We start from the raw sequence: 15,937 nt of genomic DNA, 5'->3' as shown, positions 1-15,937 counted from the left end.
ATACTAAGAAATCTCTAAGAGCCCCTAGAACTTGTATTTGAATTTAGCAGGATTAGAAAACACAAGGTGTATATAAAAATTCAGGTCTATGTATACTTGCTATAAATGAAGAATTGGATATTGAAATTTAAAAGTTATGTAGGAGTACAAAGGACCTAGAAAATTTAAAAATAAAACAGTGTTGGAAGAACTTTAGTACCTAATTTTGAGACTTCTTCTAAAGCTACAGTAATCAAGGCAGTATTGGTGTAAGGAAAGACATATAGATCATTGGAATAAAACAGAGAATCTAGACCTAGAACCACACATATATGGTCCACTGAATTTTGAAAGATTATTTAACAGTAGCATTTTATAGAATATAAACTCAATTCAAGAGCCGAGGAAGAGATAGTGTTTTCAGCAAATCGCACTAGAACACCTGCTATCTGCATATAAAAAGTTAACCTCAACCCTTTATTTCCATACATGATAATAACTTGAAGGGATCTATGAACCTAAATATGAAAGCCTAAAAGTATAAAACTTTAAGAAGAAAGTATGAGGGAAAATGGTTATGAATTTGGTGTAGGCAAGAACTACCTAGGATACAAAAGATATGATGTATAAAAGAAAAATTTGATAAATGAGATTCCATCAAAATTTAGAACTTTAAATGACATCATTAAAATGAAAAGTAGTCCTTAAACAGACCATATTTACAATGCATATAACCTATGAGCAGAATATATAAAGAACTCTTACAGCTCATTAATAGACAACCCAATTAAAATGTAGACATAAGAAGATGATAAATAGCCAGTACAGCACAATGAATTGTGTGCAACTGTAGAATCAGAAAAATAGTAATGAGCACAATAATAAGATTAAATTATACACTCATTAGGGAGATGAAGTTAAAAGTTTTAAAAGCCTTGTCATGACTTTTTCTTATTGTTGGATTCTCCCCCTATGTGTTTAATTTGTCACGCCCAATGGATTCATTCTGCTGGCTTCCCTGGGGTTGTGATCCTCATTGTCTTTTCCTAGGATATTGTCTAAAAATTTTTGGAGTGCTGGTTTGGCATTCATGAAGCTCCTGAGGTGCTCTTTATCATGAAAGTATCTTATTTCTCCATCAATTTTGAAAGATGGTTTTGCAGGGTACATCAATCTGGGTTGGAGGCTGTTTTCCTTTAGGGCTTGGAATACATCACTCCAAGCTCTTCTTGCCTTGAGGGTTTGCATTGAGAAGTCTGCTGAGATTCTGCTGGACTTTCCTTTGTATGTGATTTGTTTCCTTTCTCTCATTGCTTGTAGAATTTTGTTCTTCTGTTGGATTTCTGGAATCCTAACTAGTATATGCCTATGTGTAGGTTTCTTTTGAACAAGGCTAGCTGGAGTCCTGTATGCCTCACTTATGTGTATGTCAAGTTCTTTTCCCCTCCTTGGGAAGTTTTCTGCCATCACTTCTGTGAACAGTTTTTTTATTTCATCCGGACTGTCTTCTCTTTCTTCATTGACTCCAATCAGTCTTATGTTATTCTTCTTTGCATCATCTAGCAGCTGCTGGATTGATTTCTCATGTTCCCTTACAATTTTAAAGCAATTTTTCTTTTCCTCCTCACTAATTGCAATCTTTTCTTCTGTACCTGAAATTCTGTCCTCACATTGATTCATTCTGCTGTGCAGACTTTTGATGGAGTTTTTAATCTCCTGGAAATCTGTTTGCATTTGTTTTATGGATTCCATTTGTTTCCTATGTTGGGATTCCATCATGTTTCTCAGATCCTCTATTTTTTTTTTAATCTGTGTCCTCGCTAGATTTATTAATCATGTCTTGCACCATGAGCACAATCTTTGCTGTTATCTGAGTAATTATTTCTGATTTCATTTTTCCTGGATCCTCTTTTGTTGCCAGTTCAGAGTCCAGGTGGTTGAGTATCAGAGTGTTCCATCTCGTTTCCCTTTGGGGTTGCTGTAGGTGATCTAGAAGTCTGTTTTTGAGGCTCGTTTATGTTTCTTCTCATTTCCCTGGGGGGGGGGGTGTGCTTCTGGCACCCGCGTGGTTTACCTTCTCTGCCCTAGGAGCTTGGGATGGTGGCAGGGGAGCTTCCTTCCAGGTGCTGGGACCAGCTCTGCCTCTCTGTCCTAGGAGCTTGGGATGGCAGTGGGGGAGCTTCCTTCTGGGTGCTGGGACCGGCTCAGCTTCTCTGCCCTCGAAGTCAAGTATTTTAGATCTTGGGAAGAAAGAAGAAACTACCTGATGAAATAATTGTAAAATCCAGCACTTTGTAAAATCATTGAAGGTCTGCTTCAACCTCAGAGGTCCAGCTCCAACAGATGGAAGCCTCATTCACTGCATGTTCTGGTCTCACTTGGACTTCTGTGTCCAAGACTTCCCAAGACAGCGCTCTGAATACAGCAGACCCTCAAGTCCACCTTTGTTAGTGAACTGATATCAGTTGAAACTTTCAAATTTTATTACAAGTTGCAAGTAAATATCCCACTCTCACATTTAACATACTCTCATTTGATGGTGGAGACTTTCTGTCTTTCTCTCCTTATGTACACACACACAGCATTATGATGCATGTATTCTGCCTACCTCATGGTGCAAAGTTCTTTTGGGAACTTTTTAAAGTACATTCTTTCAAAACATGTATTTATTTTTGAATTTTATTCACATATTACTATACTAGTATATATGGTACATTATGAAACATTTTTTTAAAGTTTTTTTGTTATTTTTATGAGACTGCTGTGTAGTCCAGGCCAGCCTTGAACTATACTATGTAGCCCAAGTTGGTCTCGAATTTGCCTTAGCCTCCCAGGTGCTGAGATTACAAGGATAAAATAACTGGGAATTTGTATTGTTTCTTCTTTCATGCTGAAGCACACCAACTTCCTCACTCTGGAAACCACTGAAGGATTTCATTACGTGAATCCTAAGGTCTCTTTTAACTATAGTGTAGTAAGTATACTTGAAGTATTAGTACAGTATAATATTTAGTATAATATTTAGTTCTACTAAATATTATAACATTAGCAACTCTCCGAAATTATAGTAGTTGGTCTAGAGCAGTGATAGCGAACCTTTTAGAGCTTTCAATGACACAAACAGCCCACTGTTGCACATGTATCATAGGTTTTCCACCACTGGTCTAGAAAAGCTTAGCAATACCTTTCAAAAACCAGTTGCAGGTAGATTTTGCAGGTGACAGGGATCACATAGTTCTTAGGAGCTTTTATGGGTCTTTTTTTCCAGCACTGGGGATTGAACCAAGGGCCTTTGCACTGAGCTACAATTCCAGATATTTTTAGTTTTCATTTTGAATCATGGCCTCAAACTTGCAATCTTCCTGACTTATCCCCCTAGTAGGTGGGATTTAGAAGTGTACAACCATGGCTAGTTCTCATGGGTCCTTTTTGAAGTGATTCTATTATAGTTTAGATCTAAAATGCACCCCCAAAGTCTCATGTGTTCAGTGGCTGGGCTTTTGGAAGGTGATTGGGTCATGGGGGCAGTATATTTATCAATGGATGAATCCATACTGAGTTGAAAGCTAAATGTGCTGTTAGGAAGTGGGGCCTGGCTGAAGGTGGTCATTAGGAGTGTGGCCTGGCAATGTGCATTTTTTCCCCAACTCCTCCCTTCTTTCTCTGCTTCCTAGCTACCATGGGTTGAGCATGTGTCATCTTCTGTGCTTTTCCACTATTATGTTCATTTTTTGGAGCCAACTACAATATACTGAACCCTTTGAAACTGTAAGCCAAAATAAATCTCTTCTTTAAATTGTAGGGATTGGGTATTATGTCCCAGTGGTGGGAAAGTGACTATTACAGCCCGACAACCTGGGTGTGCATGAGAATCTTAATGGGGAAAAATTTGTTTTATTGTTTTCTTATTTGCACTTCCATGACTGTTAATGAAGTTGAATATCTTTTCATATGTTCATTTCTTCTTATAATCATCTGTTCACACCATTTACCTATTATTCCTTTGGGTTGTCTTTTTAAAAATCAAAAGTAGAAATATTGTCCTCTTAACAGCAAGATACTACAAATATTACACAAACAATATCTTCCATTGTGTTACTGTTTTTATTCTCTTTGACTCTAGTCTGAACAAGATTTCACTCTGTATATGTGCTGCCAAAGCAAGCACCAAGATTTCACTGTGTTAAACAACATTTAATAACGACATACTCAACATCTTAGATTTAGTTCTTTGGGTTTTTGTTTGTTTTTCATCATTTTAACAAAGTGGAAGAGTAGATCTATTCCAGTCAGGAGCTAGAAGACTAGGTTGTTCTGTAGCCCTGTGTGGAGTGTATTATTGCAAAATTGTCTAGCGGCAGGGTAGGTAGATTGGGTGAAATAAGGCATCGAATGTGCCTCACTCCTTAATGCCATATTAAATAATGCATGCTTATGCCATACTTAATGTAACCTATTGAATAAATTGTTCCATTGATATCCAAGGTCAGTGAACAAAGTAGTATCTTATTGACATTACCAACATTTAGTATATTAATATATTTTAATAGTTTATTCATCCATGAGGGTAGGCTAAATAACCAAAAGGATATGTAGAAAAATTTGAAGACAGAGTTTTTGTGCCCAAATGTGAAAAAAGATCTAAGGCACTCATCTTAAACTGGCATAAAAAGTACAAACAAAACAACATTAAATGTTATCTTACCTATCAATGTGATAATGCTTAAATATTCAGTTGAAGGTTTTAGACTTAAGTATTTCTTTGCATAGGAATAAAAGTTTCTGCAAACTTTCTGGTAAGCATTTAAATACTTACATTCTCTGACCTAGAAATTTAATCTTGAACAAATAATTAAAGATGGACACAAAAATATTATCTTCCAAATAGTCATTACAGCATTATTTATACTACCAAAATGTAAATTAGATCTCTAACAATAGTAGATTGACTAAATGAATTATGAGGGTCCATATTAAAAAAAATCTTGAAATGTCACAATCATGCACTCATTCATACTTTCATTCATTGTTTTCAATAGTTGTTGAGCACTGACTGTACGCTAGCTAGTAGACTGGCAGGTAGGGTTACACAAGCAAGCACAAGTCACCCCAGCCATCATAAATATGTATATTTTAGAATTCAGAATTCTAAAAGAATATTCAGTGTTGTTAAGTTTTAGAAGAGTAAAAATACTATGTGTATTATGACCATAGTATGTACTTCCAGAAGTACAGAAATCAGAAGGAGTACACTTCTAGTTAACTTTGGCAACTGAGAGTTTTTTCCTCTTTGTGAGCATTACTTTTTAAAAAGTCTTATGTGTATATTATTTTACAAAGTAATTAATATATAACCTTAAGTGACATATGTTAGGTTTCTGTGTTGATGTGGCAAGGATGTTCTTTCTTATTCAGTCTGTCAAACTAGTGTGTCACCTTGAATGTTAATTATTTAGCAAACACTTAGTAAAAGAACCTCTTTTAAGTTTACTTAAGGTTTGAGTTTCTCTTAGGTAGTTTTGAATGACTCCAACCTGGAGAAGAAAGCATGGGAAAGATGCACAAAACATCACAAAGGAAGAAGAGCCACAGGAAAGGGTTGAGGACCGGCTGCATGTGCACTTGAGGCTAGATGAAAATGGTGATGATTTCTGAGTCTGAAAAGGAAGGAGCTATAGGAATACAAAGTCCTGTAAGACCATGGAGGACAACCCTGCACTGTGGCACCTATTCAGGCTAGAAGGAACCGGTTGGTAATAGAGAGACACATCTTCTTCAGAAATGAGATGGCTGCAGAATGAAAATGCATCAGGCAGCTATGTAGGGCAACTCTCTTAGGGTTCTTTAGGGAAGGGAAGGATTTGGAGGGACCAAGCCTGACTTCTTGAGGTTCATGTTATGGAGGAAAAACAATGGTGCTGCCTCCAAAATTGTCCTCTGAGGTCACTGTCACAACAGTAATCCTCAATAAAAATATATGTGAATTAAATGCCTAAGTAAAAGAGCAGTTCTGCCCAAATCATTATTATGGCTCAGCAGATGTTTATGAACTACATTAGAGGGCATTGCTTTTGAGAGCATTCTATTTTTGAGATTGCACAAAGGATGCAGAGGAGTGGGTGCAGCTAAGAAGCCAAAGAGTACTTGAGGGGCTGGTCCATGCCAACACCACTGGTCCATGCCAACACCCTCACCTGAGTGAACTGGGGCCCATGCTGCTCATGCAAATGGGGTGTCACACAATACTTGGGTTTAGGCTACCCCATCACTGACCCACAGTGGCCCTTGGATGTGAAAATGCAGAAGGAAGCCCAAGTGCACAGGGCCTTGGCTGTTTAGAGCTGAGTTTGCTTAGACAGAACCCTCTTCCCTTTTTCCTAAACAAAAGCCAGTAAAAGAAGCCATTTTCCAGCCTGGCTAAGAGAAAGCTGAGGGAGAATACAGTATTGCCTCGGTTCATGAACACTTCTGTTTGCCAATAATTTGGTTCGCAAACAAGTGTTTGGCAAAATTTTGCTTCTGTTCGAGAACTCTTCATCAGTGAGCAACATGACCACGGGTGTCTCTCCACATGAACATTAATGTAGCCATCTGCCCGTTCTGACTGGCTTCTTCTAGTTGAGATCGCAGTCACAGACAGACCTGTGCACACTTACTGTGGAGCTCTTTGTGTGATTTTTAGCACATACAATTCTGTACAGTACTATTCAATCCAGCATGACTGCAAAGAAAATGCACAGCAAGCATGGTGGTAAAAAGAAAGTGCAGAGTGCCAATGAAGGGGACAGAATATACAGAGCAGTAAGGAAAAAAGTGGAGAGCAAGAAAGGTAAGAAAAAGTTTTGAAGAAAATGACCATTGAATTGAAGATAAAAATTGTAGAATAAAGACAAAATTGAAGCAGCTGATGTGGCAAAAGGAGTAATGAGGTTAACCAAGCAGAGGACACAAGTGCTGGAAGATGTCCTGGGAAAAACTTTTGTTAGTGTGGTTGAATGAGAAACAGCTGGCAGGCTGGGCGTGGTGGCACACACCTGTAATCCAGTATTTGGGAGGCTGAAGCAGGAGGATAACTATGAATTGGAGGCCAGCCTGGGCTATATAGTGAGTTCAAGGCCAGGCTGAACTACATGTCAAGACCCTGTCTCAAAAACCAAACCAAACCAAAACAAAACAGACATCTGTCAGGGGATAGCGTTAGTGAAGCTATGATTTGTGAAAAAGCTAGGAAACTGCACAGTGATTTGCTGCAAGAAAATTGTTCTATAAGCCCAACAAGTGATGAATTTAAAGCCAGTAGAGGGTGGTTTGATAAATTCCGGAAGAGAAGTGGCATCCACAGTGTAATAAGACATGGTGAGGCTTCCAGTTCTGACAAGGCTGTTGCAGAAAACTACAATAAAGAATTCACAGAATTCATGAAGGCAGAAGAATACATCCTTCAACAAGTGTTCAATTGCAATGAAACAGGGTTTTTCTGGAAGAAGGATGCCAAACAGAATGTATATCATGGAGGAGGAAAAGGCACTGCTGGGGCACAAGCCCATGAAGGACAGATCAACTCTTTTGCTATGTGCGAGTGCAAGTGCTGATTTGAAGATTAAGCCACTACTGGTGCACCATTCCCAGACCCCCACAGATTCAAGGAACAGATCATGAAAGAGGCCAGACCTCCTGTCATTGGAGGATAATGTGAAAGCTTGGGTCACAAAGCAATTGTGCATGGAATGACTGAAACATGCCTTCTTCTATTGGACAGTGCCCCAGCACACCCTCCAGCCTTGATGGATGATTTAGATGGCAACTATGACTTCCTAAAGGTCAAGTTCCTCTCCTGCAAAAAGACGCCTCTTCTGCAGCCCATGGACCAGCAAGTGATCTGCAACTTTAAGAAGCTGTACACAAAGGTGTTCTTCACCAGCAGTTTTAATGTCACAGAGGAAATGTCCTTGACTCTGAAAGAGTTCTGGAAGAAACATTTCAATGTCCTTCACTGCATCAACCTCATTGGCAAAGCCTGGGAAGATGGCATGTACTAGGCCTTCAACTCAGCTGGAGGAAACTGGCCAGAATATGTGTCACTGAATGTGACTTAGAAAGGTCTGATGCACAGGAAGTGGAGATTGTGTCCATGGACAAGAGTATGGGTCTGGACATCTATGGTGCAGAGATAGAGGAGCTTGTTGAGGACCATAAGGAGGAGCTGATGATGGAAGAGCTTGTTGAACCCCAGAGTGAGCAGCAGAAGGCACTTGTTGAGGAGTTCCACGGAGGAAGAGGAGAACAGGGAGAAGGTTAGCAGCGATGTGATAAAATTTATTACGGAAAAATGGAATGAGTGCCAGGATTTCTTTGAGAAGCACTACCCAGAATAACTGTAACAGAGTGTTGAATCCGATGAACAATAACATGGTCTCTCATTTCCAGAGGGTTATGCTGCACAGGAAAAAACAAGTGACACTAGACACATTTTTGTCAAAACCGACCCTGCAGCTAAGAGACAAACAGAGCAAATCCGTGAGGGGGATCACGAGTTAAGTTTGTGAACCCAGGTACCACTGGACTGGGGTTGGTTGGGAAGGTGATAATGAAAGCTCTGACTTGTCCTAAATTTAATTACAATGGCTGAGAATGGAGGAGAGAAGAGATAAAGAAAGCTAATTTGTTAACAGCTGTGGGGAAACCTTGACTTAAATACCATCATGGCTGACAGCCAGGGCCACATCACCCTGTTTATGTTTAAACTTTCTGGACTGTTAACCCTAGCTAATTCAGAAGTGACAAAGACTTCCCCCAGGCCTTGGTTCTGGGGATTGAACTCAGGCCCTGTTCACTGAGCTACATCTCTTGCTCTTTGATTTATTTTTTTTTAGCAGTGTCACACTAGATTGCTAAATTGCCTGGGCTGCACTTGAACTTGTGGTATTCCTGCCTTAGCTTTCTAAGCTTGTACAACAGGTTCTTCTTATCTACTGTCTTTTTGTACCCAAACCTTCCCTGCTTCCTGATATCCAGTGTCATCTACCTTCTTATCTGTAGCCAATGAAAGCTCAATGTAAAAGATTTGTATTCCTTCCTCCATTGTCATCATAAAAAACGCTCTTGGCTTCTCAGTTCGGAGGACACATTTTCAACTGTTCCGTAGCCCTGTTGCTGGTGGTTGTGGAAACTTGGCCCAGGACCTTGCCCCTTTCTGGCTGATACCTGCAATGGCTTGATGAACCTTTCTATTGCAGAGATATCTCAAGAGTTGTGGTTTAATAGATAATGAGGGAAGAGGCCAGAGGAAATATTAAATTCATCCGAATTGACTAAGTTTCCGTTTCTTTAAGAAGTGAGGCAATTAAATGACTTAATATTCCTTTTCAGTCTTACATTGAAAGCCTTTTGTCTTTTCCTAATTTGTATGTTTATACTCATCCACTAGGTCACCAATTAAATTATGACATTGATGAGAAAATTAAAATAAATGCCTGTGTCCCAAATTTATAGATTCTAAATGGTTTTTCTTTTACACATGACCTGGGGTACATCTCACAGAAGAAGCTAATTACTGTCTCACAGTCTCTTCTGTTTATTAGCTATTAGAATGAGTCTGGGGCAAGACAGTGAGCCAAAGCACCTTGCTTGGCAATATCATGGAATTTTTTTAAGGCACCTAGATTATTTCCAGAAATTCTACACACACACACACACACACACACACACACACACACACACACAGAGTTGTAAACTCATAATTGTCACCAGTAAGCTATTGAAAATGGTGGGAATAGAAGCATCCCATTTTTATAAAGTATATGTGTTAATGTATATGCATACTTTTTAAAATGCGGCATAATCAAAAACATGCTAACAGTAGTTATTTCGGCTTTATTAATTTTTTCACATCTGACTTATGATGAAGTATTTTTCTTATCAGAAAAATAAAAACAAAAATAGAGAATAAAATTCAAAATTTCAACTGGAGGGAGAAGTCCCTGTATTCAGGAGACCTCACATGAAGTGATATGCATTTCTTTTTAAATTTTCAGTTGATACAATATTCTATGTTCTCAACATCATACTCTCTCTCTCTGGGTCCCAGCAGTAATGATAAAGTTAAAAATTCAGAAGGTCAAGAGTTCTCAAAATTATCTTCAACCAAGATCCAGTACCCAGAGAGGCATTGTGTTTCTTAACAATGAGATTTATGAGACTTAATCCAAGTGCCCAGAGCAGATGAGGACTTTTTCCTTTCTCTCTGAGGACCAGGTTGTTGTGGGCATCTCCACAGCTCTCTTGGGTCCTTGTTGCTCATTTGGCCATGGCACTGTGCGCTTCTTCTCCCACCCTGGCTTTCCTGGGAACTGGGAATGGTGTGGATCAAGGACCAACAGGGACATGAGCAGCAGGAGAGGCTCCACTGCCCATCCTGTAGTCATCCAACTCAGAATCCTGGCAAGCACAGGTGCAGAGGCCCCTGGAGGAGCTGGGCCTTCTCTGCCAGACTCAAGAGCCAGCCTTCAGGAACAAGGACTCCTCACTGACTTGGAGTGAGTAACTAGGGGAAGCACTGGCTTAACATCGTTTTTTTGTGAGCTTTGCTTTCTTAGGCGATAACATCCTATAAATTTGAGAGACTTCTTTTTCCCTTGTCTAAATTGTTGATTTGGGAGGAGGGATTAAGAAGACAAGTATCTTGTTTTCATATGTGAGGAAAAGGACTCACCAACTTCTGTGAGTTCTGTTTACAATATTTTTTGAGGCAAATTGTATTTCAATTAATTATTTTTATAAAACTGTTCATAGGATTTTTTAAAAAAGGAAGGTGGAGAGGCTGTGTTGAGAAATGATAGTTTAACTATAGTGCGAGGGAAATTTGGTTGAAAGGTTAATCAAGGGACTTCAGAGGTGGAAAGTTACAAACCCATTCAAAATATGAGCAGCATTCCTTACAACTAGAGAAAACAATCCTAAGATTCATATGGACTCAGAAGAGACCCAGAATATCAAAAGCAATCTTGGGTAACAGGAGCAAAGCAAGAGGCATCACAATCCCAGATTTGAAGTTCTGATACAAAGCTACTGGCACAAAAACAAACATGTAGATGAGTGGAACAGAATAGAGGACACAGAAATAACCCCAGGCACATTTAGCTACTTGATCTCTAAAAAGGGAGTCAAAAACATACAGTGTAGGAAAGATAGTTTCTTTAATAAATGGTGCTGGGAAAACTGCCTATCCACATTCAGAAGATTAGAGCTAGACCCATCTCTCTCACCAGGCATTAAACTAAAATGAAAATGGATCAAAGATCTAAATATTAAACAGAAACCATCTGCTAGAAGTTAAAATAGGCAAAACTCTTGAAGATGTAAGCATAGGCGAGGACTTTCTCAACAGAACCCCAGAGGCACAAGAAATAGTACTAAGAGTCAACAAAAGGGATCATATCAAATTAAAAGTCTCTGTATAAGGAAACAACCAACAGAGTGGACAGCCTACAGAATGGGAAAAAAATTTGCCAGCTATTACTCAAAGGATTAATATCTAGATTATATAAAGAACTAAAAAATGAGGCTCTTCAAAATAAAAGACCCAGTGAAAACACGCGTAACTGAAATGAATAGACACTTCTCAGAGAAGTAAATGAAAAATGAAAAAATGTTCAACATTGCTGACCATTATAGAAAAGTGAACTAAAACAACAAGATTCCATCTTACTCCAGAAAGAATGGCAGTTATCAAGAAATCAGATAAGAACAAATGCTCATCATGCTGTGTGGGGGCACTCTTCTACACAGTTGGTGGGAATGTAAACTAGGTCAACCCCTGTGGAAATCAGTACGGACTTTCCTCAGAAAGCTAAAACTAGAAATTCCATTTAACCCAGCTATTCTCCTTCTAGGTATCTTCCCCAAAGAGCTAAAGACATCCTATTACAGTGATACATGCCTACCCATATTTATAACAGCGCAATTCATAATATCTAAATCTTGGAAGCAGCCTGTGTGTCCGTTAGCAGATGAATAGATAAAGAAAATGTGGTATTTATACACAATGGAGTGCTACTCTTCCATAAAGAAGGATAAACTTGAGTGATTTATAGAAAAAAGGATATACTTTGCCACTATAATGTTAAGTGAAATAAATCAGGCACACGGGCTTAATTATCACATGGTTTCTCTTATTTGAGGAACTTAAAATATTAATGAGGAAAATAAAAGATAGACAATAGGAAGTAGAGAGATCTTTTCAAATGGGAAGGGGACTAAGAGAGGGAGGGAGGGGGAAGAGGGGAGGGAAGGGAATGAAGAAAGAACTGAGATGTGTTATGGACATGTACCAACTCCTCTAAGGAATGTAATCACCATGTACTGCAATCACGTACTAATAAAAAATAAAATCAAAAGGAAAAAAAGTTACAGGAAAGAGCAACTTTGTTTCTGAGAGAGGGGAATTACGAAAAAGCTAATGTAAGCTTGTTGCTGAGCCCTAGAAGAACCCTTTCTGATTTGTTTCCGGTGTGTAGGTTTGAAAGAAAGTACTTTTGTCTAACAAGTGCAGCTTCCTTTAATGGATAATTGAATTCGAGTATGTAGGCATTTTACTTGCTTTTAAAAAGAGACAGGAAGCTAACTTCAGTGAGAGGTTCCATTTTATTGGTATATAGAATTACACTTTGAAAGCATTTAAAATTGTGATCTCCAATACCGGCATGTTCAATATATTTTCTTTTATACATTGAGTGTGGGAAGAGTCTGACAATCTATTGGGAAATGTATGTAGATGGCAAAGCAGTGTAGTGCCTATTTCATCCCCTTACAAGTGTTTTATTTTATGTTGGCTTGGGCAGCACTGTTTTCAGACATTAGCAATACATCTTCCTTCCGGTTCCTGAAATTCCTTAATGCTTGCTGTGCTTGTGTTGATATTAGAGAGTGAGCATTTACTTATCAGATCTACTCATTGCTGAATTTTTAATAAATTTTTAATAAATCACATTTAGAAAACATGTAGGTTGTGCAGAAATTATTTGCTGAATAGGCTGGACATATTCTCACCTTAGGACCTTTTACTTTTTTATTCTCTTGGCCCACGGTTTCCTTCGGTTTTATTTACTAACTTTATTTACTTTTATATTTATTTACTAGTTTTATTTACTAACTCTAAGTCTTTATTCAAATATCATTTTCTCAATGAGACCCTGGCATTCTTATTCCCCCTTCATGATTTCTTAATTTCCTGTTTATCATTATCTGATTATTTGTTTCATCAGTTGCCATGCAATGTGTTTGAAGTGCCATGAGGGCTGGGAGTTTTGCCCGTTTGGTCCACTGCTGTATTGAGGCTTAGAGCAGTGCCTGGGATAAGCAGGTTTGATATGTTGAAAATAAATCGAATGGATAAAATTGTTCATGTGTCACTTTTATTTGGGCATGATTTATCTGTCAGTAATCCAGAACCCAGTTTGAACTGTACCAAGGGACAGAAATATTAAGACTGAACATGATGAGTCCCTGGATAGGACCTGTCCCTGCTGGGACAGGTGCCAGGTATGCTGGGGTCAGGCATCTCTTCTGGGTTCGGTGAACCTGTCTCACTGCTGCCACCTCAGCTGAGGCCTTTGCTGCACAGTGGACTATCCCCTATTACTTGACCCAGGACCCCAGAACCTGTCCCCAGACTACTCTGTGGTGGCTGAGCCCTGTGCTTGCTCTGTGCCCATGGCCATGGTTATTTGTGGTGGAAAGCTTAAGAGTAAACCCTGTACACTCGGATGTGCAACTCAATTTGAAGCTCATTTACAAAGCAAATCTATGTGACTAATTTCACATTTTTTTCCACTAGGCAGGCAGGAGTCTGTGTGCACATGGGCATCATGACATCCTCATACTGATAGGAATCAGGCACTTAGAAGCATCTGAGATATTTTGAGATCCAGCTCGTCACTTTTCAGGCTCTCTACAGGCATCAGATGTACCTTCCGGTTGTGACATCTCTTCTGTCTAGTCCAGCATTCTCAGGCAGGATGAAATTTCCAGTTATCATTTTAGATTGTGGCATGATTTCAAGAGGGACTTTTTAAAATAGAAGTACATTGCCCTGGTGGGTGATGCATTACGCCAGGAACACTCATTGGCACACATTATTCACTGGACTTGCCAATTGATGAGCAGGTTCCCCAGAGTCTGGGCACTAGGGTGGCACATTTTGATGGGTGTGAGTGGTAAAGGAACAGAGGATTGAGGCCTGGGGACTGTGGCATCAACTGAGGATGGCACATGTGGGTGAGTGGCATTGGAAGAGGCCATGACTAGGAAAGAATGTGATATGCTGGAAGCAGGGCAGTCAGAGAGAAAGGAGAGAGCATGGAAAGACAGGCAGATGACACCAAGGAAAACTCAAGAGCTTCACATTGAGGTCTGCCATGGTGCTGACCTCCCAGGTGATGAATACCTTTTCTCTTTAAAGATGGAGGAATAGATCAGAATTATGAGTTATGAGACTTAGATTGCATGCTTTGGCTTTGCAATCCTCATTTAGCTTCTTCTTAAAGTAATAATTGGGTTTGGGCTTGGAAGTGACACTCAAATCTTGCTGTGTTCTCTATATTTCCTTTTGTATAAGTTGGGGTTTGAACTCCGAGCTATCCCTGGGAATGATGAGGCCTAGACAAGAAAGCTAATAGGCCAATTTTGATGCAAAAAACATGTCTAAAGTCTTGATGTATTTATTGTGCATCTTTAGCATTCTCTCTTCTTTGATCCACATGCCCACATGAGGCCAATGAAGTCATCATGGCAGTGGGGAGTAGTTAGTGCAGGCTTTTAGCTCTGGGCCATGGGTTCTGGAAACATTCCTGGCCCCATCACAGACTCATCTGACCTATAAAAAGTGCTGTTGATCTTCTTACTGTCATTCTCACAAGATTTGGAAGGAGACATGAGGTAATGTCTATTTAGATCTTCGAGCTTCCTGGAATAACAGCATTTGCAGTAATATCAGTAATATGATTTCCCAATGCATTCATTTGTGTTGTAGTGGAGTAAATTCCTTTTACCTAAATTTCTTTAGGTGCTCCTAGAATATTTGACTGTCTTGATATTCAGAGTTGGGGCAAGACTAGAACCCACAAAGAATGGTCAGTCAAGTGAGCCAGGTACAAATCTCTGAGGTTAGACAAAGAGGACAGGAAAGGAATGAATAGGAGCTACATTTGTGGTACTAAGAGAAGGGGCATCATAATTAGCTCTAGAGAATTTATAACAAAGTTTAAATCATGTTGCTTTTCTAAGGATCAGTGTCCTAATATTTTAAAAATATAGGTGTATTTGAGTTTGGTAATTTGCACATTGGATGACTTATCTGCAACACTGATCCTGTGGTCTTTATCTACGATGGACTCTAACACAGCCTCCATCCAAATTGAACTCATGTTGTTCCTGGGGTCAACACCTAGTTGTTTACAACTTGCTTCTGATTCCGATACCAGAATTTTATACAAATGTTGACAAATATTTAGATTCATTTGTAAAATATCTAGTAGGTTATTAAATAATATTTTATCTTTGTTCTGGACATAGAGGCATAAGTCTTTTTTAATTAAAACAGTCATGACCAGTCTAACCTTTCATTTTGCCAATAGAGCAGAATTACAATGAAGTTGGCTTTCTAGTCAGTCCTAGAGAGAAAGGCTAAAGCCAATGATGGAAAATGAGGAAAGAACCATGTATGTCCTCTCTGGCATACTATGAAGATACTAATTTAGGTTACAATTATCTGTATTGGACAGTTTTGCTATGGAATTTTCTAGAATTAGTCAGTTCTTTGGAAGTTTCAAAATATTGTCAGCATTTTATAAAGAAACTTTAAGTAATATATTGAGTTTAACTAGAAAAACAGCATGTATTCACTTTCAAAGAGGTGATTATATACACTTTTTCAGAGCAGTTACTGTGTTTGTATTTTTGG

General features: G+C 38.9%; 1 protein-coding gene across 13 annotated transcripts in view; it reads left to right on the top strand.

The window, feature by feature from the left end:
- The window catches only part of Prune2 (prune homolog 2 with BCH domain), a 307,927-nt gene that overhangs the window by 49,766 nt on the left and 242,224 nt on the right, over positions 1 to 15,937 (top strand). The window lies entirely within an intron of this gene.

This window comes from Heterocephalus glaber, unplaced genomic scaffold, assembly GCF_053883595.1.
Source record: "Heterocephalus glaber isolate CG9 unplaced genomic scaffold, H.glaber_assembly_v1.0 deba00001481, whole genome shotgun sequence".
In the NCBI taxonomy this organism is placed as follows: Eukaryota; Metazoa; Chordata; class Mammalia; order Rodentia; family Bathyergidae; genus Heterocephalus; species Heterocephalus glaber.
Note: the sequence above shows the minus strand (reverse complement) of the source record. Positions and strands in the feature narration are given on the sequence as shown.